Consider the following 24,218-nt stretch of genomic DNA (forward strand, 5'->3'; position numbering starts at 1 on the left):
CTTGCACTAGATTCAATAATCTAGTTCACATCTCCATGTGATTTAACACCAATAGTTCACATCGCCATGTGATTAACACCCATAGTTCACATCGTCATGTGACCAACACCCAAAGGGTTTACTAGAGTCAACAATCTAGTTCACATCGCTATGTGATTAACACCCAAAGAATACTAAGGTGTGATCATGTTTTTCTTGTGAGAGAAGTTTAGTCTACGGGTCTGCCACATTCAGATCCGTATGTATTTTGCAAATTTCTATTTCAACAATGCTCTACACCAGCTACTCTAGATAATTGCTCCCACTTTCAAAATGTATCCAGATTGAGACTTAGAGTCATCTGGATCAGTGTCAAAATTTGCATCGATGTAACCCTTTACGATGAACCTTTTGTCACCTCCATAATCGAGAAACATATCCTTATTCCACTAAGGATAATTGTGACCGTTTTCCAGTGATCTACTCCTAGATCACTATTGTACTCCCTTGCCAAAAAAACAGTGTAGGGTATACAATAGATCTGGTACACAGCATGGCATAGTTTATAGAACCTATGGCCAAGGCATAGGGAATGACTTTAATTCTCTTTCTATCTTCTGTCGTGGTCGGGCTTTGAGTCTTACTCAGTTTCACACCTTGTAACACAGGAAAGAACTCTTTCTTTGACTATTCCATTTTGAACTACTTCAAAATCTTTTCAAGGTATGTACTCATTGAAAAACTTATCAAGTGTCTTGATCTATCTCTATAGATCTTGATGCTCAATATGTAAGCAGCTTCATCGAGGTCTTTCTTTGAAAAACTACTTTCAAACACTCCTTTATGCTTTGCAGAATAATTCTACATTATCTCCGATCAACAATATGTCATTCACATATACTTATCAGAAATGCTGTAGTGCTCCCACTCACTTTCTTGTAAATACAGGCTTCACTGCAAGTCTGTATAAAACTATATGCTTTTATCAACTTATCAAAGCGTATATTCCAACTCCGAGATGCTTGCACCAGTCCATAGGTGGATCGCTGGAGCTTGCATATTTTGTTAGCACCTTTAGGATTGACAAAACCTTCTGGTTGCATCATATACAACTCTTTCTTTAATAAATCCTTTAAGGAATGCAGTTTTGTTTATCCATTAGCCAGATTTTATAAAATGTGGCAATTTGCTAACATGATTCGGACAGACTTAAGCATTGCTATGAGTGAGAAAATCTCATCATAGTCAACACCTTGAACTTTGTCAAAAACCTTTTTTGACAAGTCTAGCTTTGTAGATAGTAACACTACTATCAGCGTCCGTCTTCCTCTTGAAGATCCATTTATTTTCTATGGCTTGCCGATCATCGGGTAAGTCAACCAAAGTCCACACTTTGTTCTCATACATGGATCCCATCTCAGATTTCATGGCCTCAAGCCATTTTGCGGAATCTGGGCTCACCATTGCTTCCTCATAGTTCGTAGGTTCGTCATGGTCAATTAACATGACCTCCAGAAAAGGATTACCGTACCACTCTGGTGCGGATCTCACTCTAGTTGACCTATGAGGTTCGGTAGTAACTTGATCTGAAGTTACATGATCATCATCATTAGCTTCCTCACTAATTGGTGTAGGAGTCACAGAAACAGATTTCTGTGATGATCTACTTTCCAATAAGGGAGCAGGTACAGTTACCTCATCAAGTTCTACTTTCCTCCCGCTCACTTCTTTCGAGAGAAACTCCTTCCCTAGAAAGGATCCATTCTCAGCAACAAATATCTTGCCTTCGGATCTGTGATAGAAGGTGTACCCAACAGTTACTTTTGGTTATCCTATGAAGATGCACTTTTCCGTCTTGGGTTTGAGCATATCAAGATGAAACTTTTTCACATAAGCATTGCAACCTCAAACTTTAAGAAACGACAGCTTAGGTTTCTTGCCAAACCATAGTTCATACGGTGTCATCTCAACTGATTAGACGGTGCCCAATTTAACGTGAATGCAGCTGTCTCTTAATGTATAACCCCAAAACGATACTGGTAAATTGGTAAGAGACATCATAGATTGCACTATATCCAATAAAGTACAATTATGACGTTCGGACACACCATTATGATGTCGTGTTCCAGGTGGCATGAGTTTTTGAAACTATTCCACATTGTTTTAATTGAAGGCCCAACTCATAACTCAAATATTCGTCTCCGCGATCAAATCGCAGAAAAACTTTATTTTCTTGTTACAATGATTCTCCACTTCACTTTGAAATTCTTTGAACTTTTCAATATACCCATATCTGCTCAAATCCTCTATGAAGGTCAGGAAATAACGATACCCGCTGCGAGCCTCAACACTCATCGGACTACATACATCGATATGTATTATTTCCAATATGTCAGTTGCTCGCTCCATTATTCCGAAGAACAGAGTCTTAGTCATCTTGCCCATGAGGCATTGTTCACAAGAATTAACTGATTCATAATCAAGTGATTCCAAAATCCCATAAACATGGATTTTCTTCATGCGCTTTACACCAATATGACCTAAACGGCAGTGCCACAAATAAGTTGCACTATCATTATTAACTTTGCATCTTTTGGCTTCAATATTATGAATATGTGTATCACTACGATCGAGATTCAATAAACCATTCACCTTGGGTGTATGACAATTGAAGGTTTTATTCATGTAAACAGAACAATAATTATTCTTTGACTTTAAATGAATAACGTATTGCAATAAACATGATCAAATCATATTCATTCTTAACGCAAGCACCAAATAACATTTATTTAGGCTCAACACTAATCCCGAAAGTATAGGGAGTGTGTGGTGATGATCATATCAATCTTGGAACTACTTCCAACACAGATCGTCACTTCACCCTTAACTAGTTTCCGTTCATTTTGCAACTTCCGTTTGTAGTTACTACTTTTAGCAACTGAACCAGTATCAAATTCTGAGGGGTTGCTATAAACACTAGTAAAGTACAAGTCAATAACATGTATATCAAATATACCATTGTTCACTATGCCATCCTTCTTATCCGCCAAGTATCCAGGGCAGTTCCACTTCTAGTGACCATTTCTTTTGTAGTAGAAGCACTCAGTTTCAGGCTTAGGTCCAGATTTGGGTTTCTTCACTTGAACAGCGCCTTTCTTGCTATTCTTCTTGAAGTTCCCCTTCTTCCCTTTGGCCTTTTCTTGAAAATAGTGATCTTTGTCAACCATCAACACTTGATGCACTTTCTTGATTTCTACCTTCGCCGATTTCATCATCACGAAGAGCATGGGAATCGTTTCCGTTATCCCTTGCATATTATAGTTGATCATGAAGTTCCAGTAACTTGGTGATGGTGACTAGAGAATTCTGTCAATCACTATCTTATTTGGAAGATTAACTCCCACTTGATTCAAGTGATTGTAGTACTCAGACATTCTGAGCACATGCTCACTAGCTGAGCTATTCTCCTCCATCTAGTAGGCAAAGTATTGTCAGAGGTCTCATATGTCTCGACACGGGCATGAGTATGAAATACCAATTTCAACTCTTGGAACATCTTATATGCTCCGTGGCATTCAAAACATTTTTGAAGTCCCAGTTCTAAGCCGTAAAGCATGGTGCACAAAACTATTAAGTAGTCATCATATTGAGCTAGCCAAACGTTCATAACATCTGCATATGCTCCTGCAATAGGTCCGTCATCTAGCGGTGCATCAAGGACATAATTCTTCTGTGCAGCAATGAGGTTAATTCTCAGATCATGAACCAAGTCCGCCTCATTGCTACTAACATCTTTCAACTTAGTTTTCTCTAGGAACATATCAAAATAAAACAGGGGAGCTAAACGCGAGCTATTGATCTACAACATAGATATGCTAATACTACCAGGACTAAGTTCATGTTAAATTTAAGTTCAAATAATCATATTACTTAAGAACTCCCACTTAGATAGACATCCCTCTAATCATATAAGTGATCACGTGATCCAAATCAACTAAACCATAACCGATCATCACGTGAAATGGAGTAGTTTTCAATGGTGAACATCACTATGTTGATCATATCTACTATATGATTCACGCTCGACCTCTCGGTCTCAGTGTTCCGAGGCCATATCTGCATATGCTAGGCTCATCAAGTTTAACCTGAGTATTCTGCGTGTGCAAAACTGGCTTGCACCCATTGTAGATGGACGTAGAGCTTATCACACCCGATCATCATGTGGTGTCTGGGCACGAAGAACTTTGGCAATGGTGCATAATCAGGGAGAACACTTTTATCTTGAAATTTAGTGAGAGATCATCTTATAATGCTACCGTCAATCAAATAAAGGTAAGATGCATAAAACATAAATACCACATGCAATCAATATAAGTGATATGATATGGCCATCATCATCGTGTGCTTGTGATCTCCATCTTCGAAGCACTGTCATGATCACCATTGTCACCGGCGCGTCACCTTGATCTCCATCATAGCATCGTTGTCGTCTCGCCAACTATTGTTTCTATGACTATCGCTACCGCTTAGTGATAAAGTAAAGCAATTACAGGGCGATTGCATTGCATACAATAAAGCGACAACCATATGGCTCCTGCCAGTTGCCGATAACTCAGTTACAAAACATGATCATCTCATACAATAAAATATAGTATCATGTCTTGACCATATCACATCACAACATGCCCTGCAAAAACAAGTTAGACGTCCTCTACTTTGTTGTTGCAAGTTTTACGTGGCTGCTACGGGCTGAGCAAGAACCGTTCTTACCTACGCATCAAAACCACAACGATAGTTCGTCAAGTTAGTGATGTTTTAACCTTCTCAAGGATCGGGCGTAGCCACACTCGGTTCAACTAAAGTTGGAGAAACTGACACCCGCCAGCCACCTGTGTGCAAAGCACGTCGGTAGAACCAGTCTCGCGTAAGCGTACGCATAATGTTGGTCCGAGCCGCTTCATCCAACAATACCGCCGAATCAAAGTATGACATGCTGGTGAGTAGTATGACTTGTATCACCCACAACTCACTTGTGTTCTATTCGTTAATATAACATCAACGCATAAAACCAGGCTCTGACGCCACAGTTGTGGAACGTAGTAATTTCAAAAAAAATCTTACGCACACGCAAGATCATGGTGATGCATAGAAACGAGACTGGAGAGTATTGTCCATGTACCCTCGTAGACCGAAAGCGGAAGCCTTAGCACAACGCGGTTGATGTAGTTGTACGTCTTCATGGTCCGACCGATCAAGTACCGAACACACGGCACCTCCGAGTTCAGCACACGTTCAGCCCGATGACGTCCCTCGAACTCTGATCCAGCCGAGTGTTGAGGGAGAGTTTCGTCAGCACGACGGCGTGGTGACGATGATGATGTTCTACCGACGTGGGGCCCGGAACACTTCCGATATCCAAATATAGGCTTCCAATATATCAATCTTCATGTCTCAACCATTTAGAGACTCCTCGTCATGTCCGTGATCATATCCGGGACTCGAACAACCTTCGGTACATCAAAACATATAAACTCATAATATAACTGTCATCGAAACGTTAAGTGTGCGGACCCTACGGGTTCGAGAACTATGTAGACATGACCGAGACACGTCTCGGGTCAATAACCAATAGCATAACCTGGATGCTCATATTGGCTCCCACATATTCTACGAAGATCTTTATCGGTCAAACCGCATAACAACATACGTTGTTCCCTTTGTCATCGATATGTTACTTGCCCGAGATTCGATCGTCGGTATCTCAATACCTAGTTCAATCTCTTTACCGGCAAGTCTCTTTACTTGTTCCGTAATACATCATCCCACAACTAACTCATTAGTTGCAATGCTTGCAAGGCTTAAGTGATGTGTATTACCGAGTGGGCCCAGAGATACCTCTCTGACAATCGGAGTGACAAATCCTAATCTCGAAATATGCCAACCCAACAAGTACCTTCGGAGACACCTGTAGAGCACCTTTATAATCACCCAGTTACGTTGTGACGTTTGGTAGCACATAAAGTGTTCCTCCGGTAAATGGGAGTTGCATAATCTCATAGTCATAGGAACATGTATAAGTCATGAAGAAAGCAATAGCAACAAACTAAACGATCAAGTGCTAAGCTAACGGAATGGGTCAAGTCAATCACATAATTCTCCTAATGATGTGATCCCGTTAATCAAATGACAACTCTTTGTCTATGGCTAGGAAACATAACCATCTTTGATCAACGAGCTAGTCAAGTAGAGGCATACTAGTGACACTCTGTTTGTCTATGTATTCACACATGTATCATGTTTCCGGTTAATACAAGTCTAGCATGAATAATAAACATTTATCATGATATAAGGAAATAAATAATAGATTTATTATTGCCTCTAAGGCATATTTCTTCAGTCTCCCACTTGCACTAGAGTCAATAATCTAGTTCACATCTCCATGTGATTTAACACCAATAGTTCATTAAAGATTTCATTAATTCTCAAAAGATTTTCAATGCTATGGTAGAAGAAAAATTGCTTAAGATTGATGATTTGGCTAGAAACGTTGATATAATTTCTCTTGAGATTGTTTCTTTTAAGATTAGATCTATGCCACCCAAGACTGATATTAATGAGTCTCTGAAAGCCATTAAAATTTCTATTAATGAAAGTAGAGAGAGAACCGCCTGGATGCGTGCTAAGAGAGATTGGCTAGAAAAAGCATGTTCTTCTAGTTTTTGTGAAAATGATGATGAAGATCTTTAAGTGATTGGTGTGACTCCTTTTGAATCTCTGCTTGCTAATATAAAACTTGATAAATAAGGGACTGGAGATGAGTCAACTTTATCTAGAAGGCATCCCAATAATTTGGGGGTGAAGATCTTGATGAAAAAATTGATAAAAGTGGGATTGGCGAGGTCAAAACTTTAAGTAGTGAAGAACCCACTCTTTTGAATTTCAAGGACTTTAATTATGATAATTGTTCTTTGATTGATTGTATTTCCTTGTTGCAATCTATGCTTAATTCACCACATGCTTATAATAAAAAATAAAACTTTTACTAAACATATTATTGATGCTACGATGAAATCGTTTGAAGAAAAACTTGAGTTGGAAGTTTCAATCCCTAGAAAGCTTTATGATGAATGGAACCTACTATTAAGATTAAGATTAAAGATTATGAGTGCAATGCTTTGTATGATTTGGGTGCTAGCATTTCCACTATTCCAAAAACTCTATGTGATGTGCTAGGTTTCCATAAACTTGATGATTATTCTTTAAATTTGCATATAGCAGATTCCACTATTAAGAAACCTATGGGAAGGATTAATGATGTTATTATTGTTGCAAATAGGAATTATGTTCCTGTAGATTTTATTGTGCTTGATATAGATCGCAATCCTTCATGCCCTATTAATCTTGGTAGACCTTTCCTTAGAATGATTCGTGAAATTATTGATATTAAAGAAGGAAACATTAGATTTCAATTTCTCTTCAGGAAGGTGTAACGCCCCGAGACCGGTGCTCGAGAAGACTTCCATATGTTTCGGGTTTCGCCATGTGTTTCATTTGTGCCTGCCCTTTTATTTATTTTTTGCATTGCATCATGTCATCATGCCATCATCTCATAAATCTTTTGCAACTCAACTAAATAAATGGCATGGATCTTTGATCCATTTAAACCGAGGGAATTCACATGGTGATTCTCTTTACGACATATCCTCTCGATATTTAGAGAGCTATAGTAATTATTCCATTTATTTGGAATTGACACACTTGCAAATATCCCATGCCTTGGTTATCTCAATTCTTGGTCTCCAAACTTTGCCCATAAATTCTTTCATCATTTTACGGAACTCCACCAAAAATCAGAACATTTTTGGACACCTCTAATTCCTAGCCCTTGTTCAAACCATTTGAATTAAATTCAAATGACTTTGAATTAAATCCTTGCAATCATGCCTCTCATATTTTTTTGGAACCAGCGCATTTTTGCGAGTCCGGGAATATTATTTGCATGCGCTAATTCTTCCCCTATCCCTCTCTTTCTTTTCTTCTCTCTAATTCTTTTCTATTAAAGGAAATATGAGAGAGAGAGAGAGAAAAGAGATAGCCCAGGACGACCCATCCTTCCCCACAGCCCACCTAAACCCTCTATAACCCTAGGCCTAGCCGATCCCCTCTCTAACCCTAGCCGATCGAGCAGCAGCTCATCTCGATCCCCGTCCTCCTCGTTCCCCATCTCCCTCGTGCCGCCACCCACATGAACGGCACGCGCTGCGCCCTCATCCCGATCCCTTCCTCCCCGTGCTCCTCGTCCGGCCCTGCCGTCCAGCCGCGTTGTGCCCTCAAGCGCCTCGCCTCGCCGCTGCCTCCCCGCCGCCCCGCAGCATCTCGTCAGACCGCGCCTGCTGCAGCTGCTCTTCCCGCGCGCTGCCGGGCCTCCCTGCTGCCAGCACCATCGCCTCCCCGCCATGGCGCCGCTACGAAGCACCCTGCCACTGGCTCGGTCGCTCCTTTGCTCCCGTTTTCCCTTTGCTGCTTCACTGGTTCCTCTGCTCCATCATCTCCGCCCCAGGCCTGAACTCTGCGCCGTCCCTGTTGCCCTCCTTGCCTTGCTCCGGCCTCCTCTTTTGCACGACCCGAGGGTGCCCCTGCTCGTCGTGCTTGTGCGCCCAACGACCACCTCGGACCGCCAGCGACCTCTCCTGCTTCGCCTCCGTGCCTGCTTGCTACAGCTGCCATGACCCTCTCTACCTTGCACCACCATCACCTTGGCCGACCTCGTTGGCCACCCCATGCTTCTTCTGGAGGCCCTTGTTTCCTCCTCTTCCCGGCCACAAGTGCATCGACCGGCGTACAGAGCACCGGGGCACTAGTTGCCTCTATTTGCGGGTGCTTCGTTTTGTGCTTCATGGAAACGTCGCCAAGTACCTCTACGATCACTATGTCACCAAGATCACCCGGTCCAAGACCACCTCAAGTTCAACTACCGCACGGTTACGCCAAGTTCATCTACAAAACGTGTACATCTACTACATCAAGACCGGTCCGACAAGTACGCAACGTCATGTGTACAACGACCGTCGTCGAAGACCCGGATAGCAAAACGTCAAGAACCTATGACCGAAGATTGACAGGTACCTCTCTGAAAAACGAACATGTACCACTACGTCCGAAGACCTTGAACCCGTCAAGTCCGACAACGATTGTGCACAACTACCGACGACGTGCATGTTGCCAAGTACCCTCTCCGGATCGTCATGTTCGACTACCGATAAACATGTACCACTACCGTCGCCGAGATCGTGAGAACCTCTACCGTCCACCCTAAAGCGTGCGAGAACGACTACTTCCACTACCGCCGCCGCGAGAACGTCTACTTCCTCTACTTTGCACCGAACGAGAACAGTCCCGCTTGCACGCTTCGAAGGTATAACCTCGAGACGACGTCCGTGAACGAATGCTTGCGATGTTTGAGATGCTCGTGCTTGCTCCGTGCTCGAATTGTCGGTGCACATTGCCCCTCTTTTGCCTTGTCACCGTCGTCGACCCGTGGGAAGCCGGTAACCGGGATCACCCCACCATCTTTTGCACGCATCCGCACACTTCTCCTTTGCATCGGTATCTCAATCTAGTTACCGGAACCGGAACGCTGCCGTGGCACCGTTTTCGTTACCGTTGCCGTGGCACCCCTTTCCTTTTCACCACGGTGAAAAATGCATCTTAATGCTCTTGTCAACTTTTAGTAAAAATTGCATAAACTTGTTCATGTCATCCGCATCATGATAACAACAATTAAAATGTTTAAACTCTTGTTTGCTTTAAATTAGTAATGCATATGGGGATTTACCAGAATTGTTGTTTGTTGTTCCGGCCTCATTTAAACTTGCCTAGTTAGGTTGTTTTCATATGCTTCACCCCCCTTGCCATGGTAATCAACATTTAATATTGTTGGGTACATAAACGGGATCGAACTAAATAACTTGAATGTGGTGTTCCGTCAATATGCAACTCGTTACATATTGAGCTCCACTTAATTTGTAGGATTGTTTGGGCACTTTACCATGCCATGTATCTTTAAACCGGACATGCATCATACTTTATTGTGCATCATGCCATGTTTATGTGATGGTTGTTTACTATGTTGTTTGCTTCTTTCCGATGTTGCTTCTTCGGGTTAGTTCCGTTAACGTCGCGTTTGTGAGGATCCGTTCGACTTCGTCCGTTTGTCTCCTTCATGGACTCGTTCTTCCTCCTTATGGGATCTCAGGCAAGATGACCTTACCCTCGAAATGACTTCTATCTTTGCTTGCTAGTTGCTCGCTCTTTTGCTATGCCTATGCCGCGATACCTACCACTTGCTTATCATGCCTCCCATATTGCCATGTCAAGCCTCTAACCCACCTTGTCCTAGCAAACCGTTGTTTGGCTATGCTACCGCTTTGCTCAGCCCCTCTTATAGCGTTGTTAGTTGCAGGTGAAGATTGGAGTTTGTTCCTTGTTGGAACATGGATTTTTGTTGGGATATCACAATATCTCTTATTTAATTAATGCATCTATATACTTGGTAAAGGGTGGAAGGCTCGGCCTTATGCCTGGTATTTTGTTCCACTCTTGCCGCCCTAGTTTCCGTCATACCGGTGTTATGTTCCTTGATTTTGCGTTCCTTACATGGTCAGGTTATAATGGGAACCCCTTGATAGTTCGCCTTGATTAAAACTCCTCCAGCAAGGCCCAATATTAGTTTTACCATTTGCCACCTAGCCTTCTTTTCCCTTGGGTAGGCCAACCCAAGGGTCATCTTTATTTAAACCCCCGGGCCAGTGCTCCTCTGAGTGTTGGTCCAACCTGTCAGCTGCCGGTGGCCACCAGGGGAAACTCTGGGCTGGCCTACCGGAACCTTGGAAAATCCGGTGTGCCCTGAGAACGAGATATGTGCAGATCCTATCGGGATTTATTGGCACATTCGGGTGGCTTTGCTGGTCTTGTTTTACCATTGTCGAAATGTCTTGTAACCAGGATTCCGAGCCTGATCGGGTCTTCCTGGGAGAAGGAAAATCCTTCGTTGACCGTGAGAGCTTGTAATGGGCTAAGTTCGGACACCCCTGCAGGGATTTGAACTTTCAAAAGTTGTGCCCGCGGTTATGGGCAGATGGGAATTTGTTAATGTCCGGTTGTAGAAAACCTGAAGCTTAATTTAATTAAAATGGATCAACCGCGTGTGTAGCTGTGATGGTCTCTTTCTGGCGGTGTCCGGGAAGTGAACACAGTGTTGGAGTTATGCTTGAACGTAAGTAGTCTAGGATCACTTCTTGATCATAGATTCTCGACCATGCCTTGCCTTTCTCTTCTTGCTCTCTTTTGCGTAAGTTAGCCACCATATATGCTAGTGCTTGCTGCAGCTCCACCTCATACCTTTTCCCTACCCATAAGCTTAAATAGTCTTGATCGTGAGGGTGTGAGATTGCTGAGTCCCCGTGACTCACAGTTTACTTCCAAAACCAGTTGCAGGTGCCGGTGATATCGTGCAGGTGATGCAACCGAGCTCAAGGAGGAGCCCTATGAAGATAGTATTCGTTATGTTGTTCCGTTTCCAGTTGATCAGTAGTGGAGCCCAGTTGGGGCGATCGGGGATCTGTAGCATTAGGGGTAGTCTTCTTTTATTTTTGGTTCTGTAGTCGGACCTTGATTGTATCTGGATGTTGTAATGCTATATTCATGTATTTTGTGTAGTGGCGATTGTAAGCCAACTATGTATCTCTTTTCCTTTCATTACATGGGTTGTGTGAAGATTACCCCACTTGCGACATTGCTTACAATGCGGTTATGCCTCTAAGTCATGCTTCGACACGTGGGAGATATAGCCGCAGCGTGGGTGTTACAAGTTGGTATCAGAGCCTTCCCCGACTTTAGGAGCCCCCCTGCTTGATCGAATCATTGGCTTGTTGTGTCTAGAAAAATGTTTTGAGTCATTTAGGATTATATATATATATATATATATATATATATATATCGGACAGTAGGATTCTTTTTACTCCTCAGTCCCTTCGTCGCTCTGGTGAGGCATCCTGACGTAGAGTTTTGGCTCTTCTCTTCTCAAATTTCACTGAAAAAAAATTTAGGATCATGCGGGTATCTTGGAATTGTTCCGATGGTTTTGTGACGAGAACATTGTTCTTGGTGCCTCCTGACATTTAGGGGTTGTGGCAGTGTCCCGGGGAGTTGAGCTCCGAGGTGTTGTCGTCACAATTTTATCATTGCAGTTCTGGAATACCTGAGTTCGCCGACATCGAAAATCTCTTTTATGCAGTTGTTGGTGAGATAACCTCGACACCACCCAGTACTGGGGCGGGAGTTCGGGAGTATTGCCATAACTCGTATAACGGATGCTTTTCGAAGGTTGAGGTAAACGATTTCCAAAGGTTTCTTGGTTATGTGTTGAAGGATGGATACAGCTGGATTTAGGATTTGCTAGCTTTGGGTGAGATATTATGCTTCCCCTGTATCCCCAACACCTGATTGCATAGCTGGAAAATTTCGGGAGTTTATAAGTGGGAATTCAAGTAGTTCTTAGGATATCTTTCCGACAGATGTATGATATGAAATTGGGGTTTGACGTCTAGTGGTCCGCCTATCCACAGTTGGTTTTACAGTGGTCTCGTTGTGTCTTAAAGAGTCCTTGGCTATGCTGACTCGGGGACGCTTCGTATGTCATGTGCACTGCCTTGTACATGATGGTGCTATACGATCGAGCCCGTGTAGGTCCCACCATGAAAACTTCGGACGAAATCTCTATCATATGTTTGTTCCGGCTTATTCTGCAAGCCAATCCCAGTTTTGATTGTGAGCTGTGGTATTCTAGTTGCTTCGAAGTCAAATGTTGATTCCATACCTTTTCTAAGTGGTGTTCTCATATTCCTACAGGAGTACTAATCCTTCACGATAATCGAGATTGTCATGTCAATCCTTTTCAACTGGTGTGTTTTCTCTTCAAGTGGATCCGATCATTTCAACATCCACAAGATCACCTCTTGTTTTTTTCGTCAACGATGTTTGTTTCATCCATCTCCAAGTTGTCTTTGTTTTCCCACCCTCCCACCCCGTTTCCTTCAAGGATTCAGATTTCTTATTCTAGTATCCATTTTTATCCATGTGAAGTCTCTTCTTTCTTTTCAATCAATGTTCTTATCCGGTGATTCTCATGAAGATTCTAACGGAGCTTATAGTTCATCATTATTCGTTTTTTTCTTCTCCGGTGGATTCAAGTCAAGTTTTGTCGATCATATCCTTTTCTCGTTTCAAATGCCTTCTCATACCGGTGCACCTCTTAATTATTCACCTCTCACTATTCATTTGTTCCGGAGTGCTGAAGATATCTCAGAAGATTCTAGTTTCCATTCTCAATTCGTTCTAGCTCTTTCAAGGATGTTAGCTCATTCAAGCCAATTAACTCAATCGGTGCAATCTCTCTTTTAAATCATTCAACGGTGTATATTTTAAGTGGGCCCTAACCCACAGGTCTTTTCCCAGGATCTTACCTGACTCTTCTAATCTTCCCGGAGTTACTTTCGAATTCATCTCAAAGTTTGACATAAGAATGATTTATCATCAGTCATTTGTTTTTCTCCAAAGATTTTTCAAATTATTTTCATCATTGGCTCACCCTTTTCTATTCTTATTTTTGGAGTGCCTCAGCAATTCTTGGTGGTGCTTCTCATCGTCATTCTCAACATTTGAAGAACGACGAAGAGTTTTTCCTCCAAATCTTATTCGTTCTCCCAAAGATTCATGATTCTAGCTTCATGCCATCCTCTCATAATTGTTTTCGATGTGAGAATTCTTTTCACCTATCTGGAGCTATTCAAGAGTCTTTTCAGGTTGATTCTCCGAAGGACATCATTTCGGGCTTCTTCTTCCTCAGCTTTCAACTATGGTTCTCCAAATCTTACCGGTGCATCATTCAAATATTCTCTAATCAGTTCGCGATCTATTAGTTTTCTTGTATCCAAATTCTCTAAAGTATCTTCTTTCGTTTTCCAATTCTTCCCGGTGTTTCTTAATGTTTTATTCGTTCTTTTTCAATTCTTACAGTGGTTCGTTTAAGAGTTCTTTTCTTTCGTTATCATATCAATTCATTCATTCCTTCCAATCCTACCATTGGTTTGTTGAAGACCTTCTCAAGTTTATGCTATATCTCTCTTAAATCCTTTTCAAAGAGAATAAGTAGTATGCCAAATCCGTTTGCTCGTCATCAATTAAATTGATGAAGGATACACATAATGTAATTCTTATTCTTGTTTCATCGAGTGAATTCTATTCCTTATTCCGGAGTCTCATCAAATTCTCGGTTTCACTTGATTCATCTTTTCTTTTCCCGGAGCTCCAAGCTCTCATCACCATGAAGATCCATATATATCATTACAAGGCTTCACTTTGTGTTTTCAACTTCTCTTTCCTTTCGTTTGATCATTCTTTTACCGGAATTCTTCATGGAGGCTCTACATGATGGTTCATCAAGGACTTAATCCGTTCTCGAAACGTTCATCAAGATTCTTTTCAGAGGAGTTCAAGCATTCTTCATCTTGCAATCCGGAGCGAAATTGTTTCTCCCTTATCTTTTGAGGTGGTAATATATCATTCTTCATTCACAAGAATGAGATATTTAAAACCATCAATATCTTATTTGGGGTTATCTTGGGTTATATTTCACCTAAAGGCTTTCCTAAGAATTGTTGCTAATTATGGTGCTTATAAATGATCCAAGTTCTTCATTTATCCTACCGGTGAGATAAGTTTCTCGTCTCCTTGTTCATATAAATCCAAATCCATTGTTTTCCATAGCGGCAGAATTTCACCTCAGTTTTGAGATGTTTTCCATAAGCCCACTACAAGCTTATTCTTTTTGTTGTTGGTTTTCCAACAACTCCATTCAATCTTTCTTTCCAAGGATGCTTTCAAATTCATTGGTGGTAGAAGTTATCATTTTCTTCTACTTTCTTTCTTCCTAACGATCTAACTTCTATTCCTTCTTTCCGGAGGCTTTCTGATATTGCTCTTTTTAGTCATCATCTCAAATTGTGAAGATCATGATCTTATCATGCCTATCCTTTTAACCGGAGTGTGGTGCCCTTTGCTCAAGTCCTTTTCATCCTATCAAGTCTTGCATCTCTTTTCAACCGGAGTGCTACCCAAATCGGTTCTTTCTTATTCCTCTCTCTTAACTGAATGCTTTCAACTTCGTTTATCTCCGTTGCATTCTTTCTTTCTATATGTTCAACATTTGAAGGTTCTTTGGTTTCACTCCTTTGTCAAAGAAGCAACTTAGTTTTACCTCTCCTCTTCCTCTTCCTTTTCCCTATGGTGCCATTCTAGATCTCTGGACGAGATCCTCTCATAGTGGTGGAGTGTTGTAATGCCCTGAGATCGATGCTCGAGAAGACTTCCATATGTTCCGGGTTTCGCCATGTGTTTCATTTGTGCCTGCCCTTTTATTTTTTTTGCATTGCATCATGTCATCATGCCATCATCTAATAAATCTTTTGCAACTCAACTAAATAAATGGCATGGATCTTTGATCCATTTAAACCGAGGGAATTCACATGGTGATTCTCTTTACAACATATCCTCTCGATATTTAGAGAGCTATAGTAATTATTCCATTTATTTGGAATTAACCATAACACACTTGCAAATATCCCATGCCTTGGTTATCTCAATTATTGGTCTCCAAACTTTGCCCATAAATTCTTTCCTCATTTTCCGGAGCTCCACCAAAAATCGAAACATTTTTGGACACCTCTAATTCCTAGCCCTTGTTCAAACCATTTGAATTAAATTCAAATGACTTTGAATTAAATCCTTGCAATCATGCCTCTCATATTTTTCTTGGAACCAGCACATTTTTGCGAGTCTGGGAATATTATCTGCGTGTGCTAATTCTGTCCCTATCCCTCTCTTTCTTTTCTTCTCTCTAATTCTTTTCTGTTAAAGGAAATATGAGAGAGAAAGAGAGAGAAAAGAGATAGCCTAGGCCGGCCCATCCTTCCCCGCAGCCCACCTAAACCGTCTATAACCCTAGGCCCGGCTGATCCCCTCTCTAACCCTAGCTGATCGAGCAGCAGCTCATCTCGATCCCCGTCCTCCTCGTTCCCCATCTCCCTCGCGCCGCAACCCACAGGAACGGCACGCGCTGCGCCCTCATCCCGATCCCCTCCTCCCCGTGCTCCTCATCTGGCCCCGCCGTCCAGCCGCGCTGTGCCCTCAAGCGCCTCGCCTCGCTGCTGCCTCCCCGCCGACCCACAGCATCTCGTCAGACCGCGCCTGTTGCAGCTGCTCTTCTCGCGCGCCGCCGGGCCTCCCTGCTGCCAGCACCATCGCCTCCCCGCCATGGCGCCGCCATGAAGCACCCAGCCACTGGCTCGGTCGCTCCTCTGCTCCCGTTTTCCCTCTGCTGCTTCACCGGTTCCTCTGCTCCATCATCTCCGCCCCGCGCCTCAACTCTGCGCCGTCCCCGTCGCCCTCCTTGCCTTGCTTCGGCCTCCTCTTCTGCACGACCCGAGGGTGCCCCTGCTCGTCGTGCTTGCGCGCCCAACGACCACCTCGGACCGCCAGCGACCTCTCCTGCTTCGCCTCCGTGCCTACTTGTTGCAGCTACCATGACCCTCCTCTACCTTGCACCACCATCACCTCGGCCGACTTCGCAGGCCACTCCATGCTTCTCCTGGAGGCCCTTGTTTCCTCCTCTTCCCGGCCACAAGTGCATCGACCGGCGTAGAGAGCACCGGGGCACTGGTTGCCTCTATTTGCGGGTGCTTCGTTTTGTGCTTCATGGAAACATCACCAAGTACCTCTACGATCATTGTATCACCAAGATCACCCAGTCCAAGACCACCTCAAGTTCGACTACCGCACGGTTACGCCAAGTTCATCTACAAAACGTGTACATCTACTCTGTCAAGACCGGTCCGACAAGTACCCAACGTCATGTATACAACGACCGTGGCCGAAGAACCAGATAGCAAAACGTCAAGAACCTATGACCGAAGAACGCCATGTACCTCTCCGAAAAACAAACATGTAACACTATGTCCGAAGACCTCGAACCCATCAAGTCCGACAACGATTGTGCACTACTACCGACGACGTGCATGTTGCCAAGTACCCTCTCTGGATCGTCATGTTCGACTACCGATAAACATGTACCACTACCGTCGCCGAGATCGCGAGAACCTCTACCGTCAACCCTAGAGCATGGGAGAACGACTACTTCCACTACCGCCGTCGCGAGAACGTCTACTTCCTCTACTTTGCACCGAACGAGAACAGTCCCGCTTGCACGCTTTGAAGGTATAACCTCGAGACGACGTCCGTGAACGAATGCTTGCGATGTTTGGGATGCTCGTACTTGCTCCGTGCTCGAATTGTCGGTGCACGTTGCCCCTCTTTTGCCTTGTCACCGTCGTCGACCCATGGGAACCCGGTAACCGGGATCACCCTACCATCTTTTGCACGCATCCGCACACTTCTCCTTTGGGTCAGTATCTCAATCTAGTTACCGGAACTGGAACGCTGCGTGGCACCGTTTTTGTTACCGTTGCCGTGGCACCCCTTTCCTTTTCACCACGGTGACAAATGCTTCTTAATGCTCTTGTCAACTTTTAATAAAAATTGCATAAACTTGTTCATGTCATCCGCATCATGATAACAACAATTAAAATGTTTAAATTCTTGTTTGCTTTAAATTACTAATGCATACGGGGATTTACCAGAATTGTTGTTTGTTCTTCCGGCCTCATTTAAACTTGCCTAGTTAGGTTGTTTTCATATGCTTCACCCCCCTTGCCATGGTAATCAACATTTAATATTGTTGGGTACATAAATGGGATCGAACTAAATTACTTGAATGTGGTGTTCCGTCAATATGCAACTCGTTACATATTGAGCTCCACTTAATTTGTAGGATTGTTTGGGCACTTTGCCATGCCATGTATCTTTAAACCGGACATGCATCATACTTTATTGTGCATCATGCCATGTTTATGTGATGGTTGTTTACTATGTTGTTTGCTTCTTTCCGGTGTTGTTTCTTCGGGTTAGTTCTGTTAACGTCGCGTTTGTGAGGATCCGTTCGACTTCGTCCGTTTATCTCCTTCATGGACTCGTTCTTCCTGCTTGCGGGATCTCAGGCAAGATGACCATACCCTTGAAATCACTTCTATCTTTGCTTGCTAGTTGCTCGCTCTTTTGCTATGCCTATGTCGTGATACCTACCACTTTCTTATCATGCCTCCCATATTGCCATGTCAAGCCTCTAACCCACCTTGTCCTAGCAAACTGTTGTTTGGCTCTGTTACCGCTTTGCTCAGCCCCTCTTATAGTGTTGTTAGTTGCAGGTGAAGATTGGAGTTTGTTCCTTGTTGGAACATGGATTTTTGTTGGGATATCACAATATCTCTTATTTAATTAATGCATCTATATACTTGGTAAAGGGTGGAAGGCTCAGCCTTATGCCTGGTGTTTTGTTCCACTCTTGCCGCCCTAGTTTTCGTCATACCGGTGTTATGTTCCTTGATTTTGCGTTCCTTACACGGTCAGGTTATAATGGGAACCCCTTGACAGTTCACCTTGAATAAAACTTCTCCAGCAAGGCCCAACATTGGTTTTACCATTTGCCACCTAGCCTTCTTTTCCCTTGGGTAGGCCAACCCATGGGTCATCTTTATTTAAACCCCCGGGCCAGTGCTCCTCTGAGTGTTGGTCCAACCTGTCGGCTGCCGGTGGCCACCAGGGGCAACTCTGGGATGGCCTACCGGAACCTTGGACAATCCGGTGTGCCCTGAGAACAAGATATGTGCAGCTCCTATCGGGGTTTGTCGGCACGTTCGGGTGGCTTTGTTGGTCTTGTTTTACCATTGTCGAAATATTTTGTAACCGGGATTCCGAGCCTGATCGGGTCTTCCTGGGAGAAGGAATATCCTTCGTTGCCCGTGAGAGCTTGTGATGGGCTAAGTTGGGACACCCCTGCAGGGATTTGAACTTTCGAAAGTCGTGCCCACGGTTATGGGCAGATGGGAATTTGTTAATGTTCGGTTGTAGAAAACCTGAAGCTTAATTTAATTAAAATGGATCAACCGCGTGTGTAGCCGTGATGGTCTCTTTCCGGCGGTGTCCGGGAAGTGAACACGTTGTTGGAGTTATGGTTGAACGTACATAGTCTAGGATCACTTCTTGATCATAGATTCTCGACCGTGCCTTGCCTTTCTCTTCTCGCTCTCTTTTGCGTAAGTTAGCCACCATATATGCTAGTGCTTGCTGCAGCTCCACCTCATACCTTTTCCCTACCCATAAGCTTAAATAATCTTGATCGCGAGGGTGTGAGATTGCCGAGTCCCTGTGACTCACAGTTTACTTCCAAAACCAGCTGCAGGTGCCGGTGATATCGTGCAGGTGATGCAACCGAGCTCAAGGAGGAGCCCGATGAAGATAGTGTTCGTTATGTTGTTCCGTTTCCAGTTGATCAGTAGTGGATCCCAGTTGGGGCGATCGGGGATCTGTAGCATTAGGGGTAGTCTTCTTTTATTTTTGGTTCCGTAGTCGGACCTTGATTGTATCTGGATGTTGTAATGCTATATTCATGTATTGTGTGAAGTGGCGATTGTACGCCAACTATGTATCTCTTTTCCTTTCATTACATGGGTTGTGTGAAGATTACCCCACTTGCGACATTGCTTACAATGCGGTTATGCCTCTAAGTCGTGCTTCGACACGTGGGAGATATAACCGCATTGTGGGCGTTACAGAAGGGCATGGAACACTTTCCAAGAAAGAAAATTAAGTTGCCACATGAATCTATTATAAGGGCTACTTATGGATGAAATACCAAAGGTGACAATACCTAGATCTATGCAATATGGCTAGCTAGGGGCGTTAAACAATAGTTCTTATTGAGATCTGATGAATTGGGAGTTTATGATCAGATTATCTATGAATATTATTTGAGTCTTCTCTGGAATCTTTTATGCATGATGAAGATAGCTTTTTATTTCTCTCTGATCTATTGATTTGGTTTGGCCAACTGGATTGATCTATCTTGCAATGGGAGAGGTGCTTTGGTTTGGGTTCAATCTTGCGGTGTCCTCACCCAGTGATAGTAGGGGTAACGAGGCACGTATTGTATTGTTTCCATTAAGGATAAAAAGATGGGGTTTTTACCATATTGTTTGGATCTATCCCTCTACATCATGTCATCTTGCTTAAGGCGTTACTCCGCTCTTGTTAACTTAATACACTAGATGCATGCTGGATAGCGGTCGATGTGTGGAGTAATAGTAGTTGATGAAGAATTATTTCGATCTACTTGTCACGAACGTGATGTCTATATTTGAAAGAAGTCCAAATAACCCCCAGGGTTTCACAAACCGACTAGTTTACCCCCTGAGGTCTAAAACCGGGTATTTAACCCCCCTAAGTTTTCCAAAACCATGTGAATCACCCCCTAAGCCTGATTAGAGTGGTTTTGCAGGCAGTTTTGGTGATGTAGCACGGTGCACCTCGTTCTTAACCTGCACCCGGCCTCGTCCATTCTCATCTGAGCACGAGCGAGTGTCTCACCACCTGGGACGCATCGCATCTATGCCTGACATTGCCACGCAGCTCGCCGAGTTCCATTCTTCTAACTCTGTGACCTTATCGGTGATGAGCCTCCCGGGGTTGCTCTATTGCCAGGCAGCATGAGGCCAGCATGCCCGCTAGGGTTCGTGGCCGTCTGCACCGTCGAGCACCTCCTCCGTGGATGCGGCGGCTGCGCCACAATGCACAAGCAACCTGCCAACGGACGCAAGTTCTGGCATTGCTAACCGCCATCCGTGACCAGTACGGTAGTGCCTCGTACTCAAGCTCTCCGAGGCAGATTGGTTGGGCGGTCGAGGACGTCAGCGAGCATGTCACTGGCGCAGGAAGCGGTGAGGAAACAGATCGTCACTCGTGAGGCGCACATAATTTCTCTCGGCTACAACGCGAGGTCCTTCGGATGCAACACGCACGTACAGACCTGCTGGACTGATTCCAGGACAAGCCCTGACGTAAACACAAGAAGTACGTGCTGCAATGTCTGAGCCTTATAGGACTTATCCTAATCATCATTAGCTCTAACAGTGGACGTCGTCATCTGTTGGAAGCCGCAGGCGGCACAGGTGAGTTGTTGTCGACGGAGGAAGAAGCGGACGCGGCCGGCGAGAGCGACACTGAGGCAACTACGACGCACAAGGGACGCGATGGCAAGCCGAGATTGCATCAAAGCCAAAATACAGCCGGCTGCTAGCTGGTGCTGCTTTCCATCAAGTACCTCAACGCTGCATTGTTCTCACGGGACTTCTGTGGTCTGTGCCGTTCAACGAGTGGTTTGGGCGGGAGGACGTGAGCGATGCCGTATACACGGCCATGGCATAGGGATGGGAGGGGAAGAGAGGAATTGTGCCGAGTTGCCGTTGTACCCGCAACCTTGCCATATCAACAAAACCGCCTGCAAAACCACTCTAATCGGGATTAGGGGGTGATGCTGTCCTGGACTAGGGGGTACTCACCACGTCGTCTCCCGATCTATTAGATTGGGCCGAGGACCCCCGTGGCCGTATACTCATGGGCCAGTTCGGACGGCTACCGCATACAAGGAAGATTCCACAAGACTTGGCGATCAAGACAAGGACTTCTCCCCACCGGCGTACTCGGCTAGGACTCTTGTTATCCTAGGCCTCCGGTGCATTATATAAACCGAGGCCAGGCAAGTCGATAGAGATACAATATATACAACAATCATACCATAGGCTAGCTTCTAGGGTTTAGCCTCCTTGATCTCGTGGTAGATCTACTCTTGTACTATCCATATCATCAATATTAATCAAGCAGGACGTAGGGTTTTACCTCCATCAAGAGGGCCCGAACTGGGGTAAAACATCGTGTTCCCTGCCTCCTGTTACCATCCGGCCTAGACGCACAGTTCGGGACCCACTACCCGAGATCCGCCGGTTTTGACACCGACATTGGTGCTTTTATTGAGAGTTTCGCTGTGTGATCGACAAAAGGATCGATGGCTCGCCTGCAGATCAACTGCGACTTCGGTGTCTTCGTCACCAGTTCGACTGGTCACCTTGGTTCGACCAAGAATTGCGCCCCGTGTTCGGATCACCATGTTCGGACGAGGGCCTACATCAAACATCAACTCCGATCTCTATCAAAATCACGGAGGAATTATCTATGGAGCTCGGGGGCTCAACGTCAACATTGCCCTCAAGCGACCGTGCTGTTTTTCTGGACATCAAACTCGTATCTGCCGCCACCACCTCCTTGAGTATCGCTTTGACGATCGCTTTGGTGGAATTGTGCGGAATTGAGTCTACAACAACCCTGGAAAATTTCGTCGAGTTCCGATGGAGGAATCGCTGGCAATCCACGATATACCGGAACCCTGTCAAATCTGGACGGGAATTTGGATGAGTTTAGGGCGTGGTGTCCAGCTTCTAGCTTGGACGTCCTTTGGAAGATCCAACCGTTGATCGGCTGCGGAATTCCTGTATCTACCACCTCTCAAAATTTCAGCTCGATCCGACCGTCCAAACTCCGGGAACCTTCCGATTAGTGCATCACTTTTCAGATCTGTTTTCTGCGCGAAAACGAATCCGACCCGAGTTCATCTTTTTTATGAACGGGATTTCGGATATCCCTTTTGAAGGAAGTTTTGTATGGGGGATTGTGTTTGGTTCCTGAACACATCCCACTAACTTTAAGATCTTTTGAACATGATCTTCAACATCATGCTGGTGTCAAACCAGTCCGGCAATATTATTCCACGGCTGCCGACCTGCGCTACACACGGCGTCACTTTGTTGAGCCGAGCTCAACTTCTTTGGATCATCATCTCGGCAAGCCGAACAAGATTCCGGCATCATGAAGGATAAATCATCACCAACATCGCCGCCCCACGGATTACACGGAGCGGGCATACCAGCATCGCCGCACGGTCGCTTCATCAAGCCGGGATCGACCATGTCACAACCTGCATCGACAGGGCAGCACTATTGCTTCTTCAAGCTGGTGTCCATCACGCCGACCTACTTCGACTCATCGGCTGACATCGAGGCTTCGACATCTCGGCTGGACCGGGGGCTTCGCCATCTCTTCATCAACCTACTCCGGACACTTCGGCGTCACTAGCCGACCAGCTCCGTCACGTTAGCTAGGCCGAGGGCTTTGCCTCGGCAAGTCAACCTTTACCAGCATTGCCATGCCGTCATTTTATCGCCCATCAATCAATGGGTGTGCGGAGCGGGTCCCAATTTTAGGAATCACCTTCCTTCGGATTGCTACAACAAATAAACTAGGTGCTATTAATCCCAGTATTTTTTGCTTGTTTGGGTTCATTTTTCCCAAGGAATTATTACTCTGGTTTGTCCGTCATATGTACACAGGTCTATCAAATGGTGACCGCATTAACGACAGTCGCATGGTGGTCCGGTCAGTTCCCGTACATAGTCCGGCGAACGCCGCACTCGGAGCTCGGACCGACCTGCGAGTTCAGGCTTTGCCACGCCTTTACCACATCACGCCGAGCCCTGCATCGACATTGACTATGGTGCCAGAGCATATTTCTTTTATTACTCACTTTGCATAAATTATTTATTATGCAACGTTTTTTTTAATTATCATTATTACTATTATCTCCGGTTTGCACTATTTTATGTGGCACAGGAAAATGATCCAGCCGGACTATATCCTTTGGCGTCACCTCGGCTGGACGGGGGGCTTCGTCAACACTTCATTACCCCATGCCGGGGACTTCGGCATCACTCTGCCGGCCTGCATTGACCGTGCTATGTCACCACTTCGGAGTGCCGAGCTCTTTGCTCCGCCACCTCGGGACCGGCTTGGGGGATGGAACCTTGTCCCGCATCAAGCTCGGACCGCGTCATCAATACCGAATACATTAACCAACTAAGTTGCCTTCATGCTCAAAGTTTTAAATTTTTAACTTGTGTTCGGCTCGACCAAGCATTATACTTTTTTGGAAAAAAGTTGCTTGTAAAATTTTTTCCTTGTCCAAACTTTGTTTGTGACGCATAAATTCAAATACCCCGTTTACTTGGGGGCTTCCTTTATGAAGCTTTTCCTGTTGCATATGATTATACTTGTACGGCTTCGTTCCTTGTTCGTGTATTACACCACAATATGCACCACATTGACTTAAGCGATTTGCAAGCTGG

This window comes from Triticum dicoccoides, chromosome 5A (genome assembly GCF_002162155.2).
Source record: "Triticum dicoccoides isolate Atlit2015 ecotype Zavitan chromosome 5A, WEW_v2.0, whole genome shotgun sequence".
Classification (NCBI taxonomy): Eukaryota; Viridiplantae; Streptophyta; class Magnoliopsida; order Poales; family Poaceae; genus Triticum; species Triticum dicoccoides.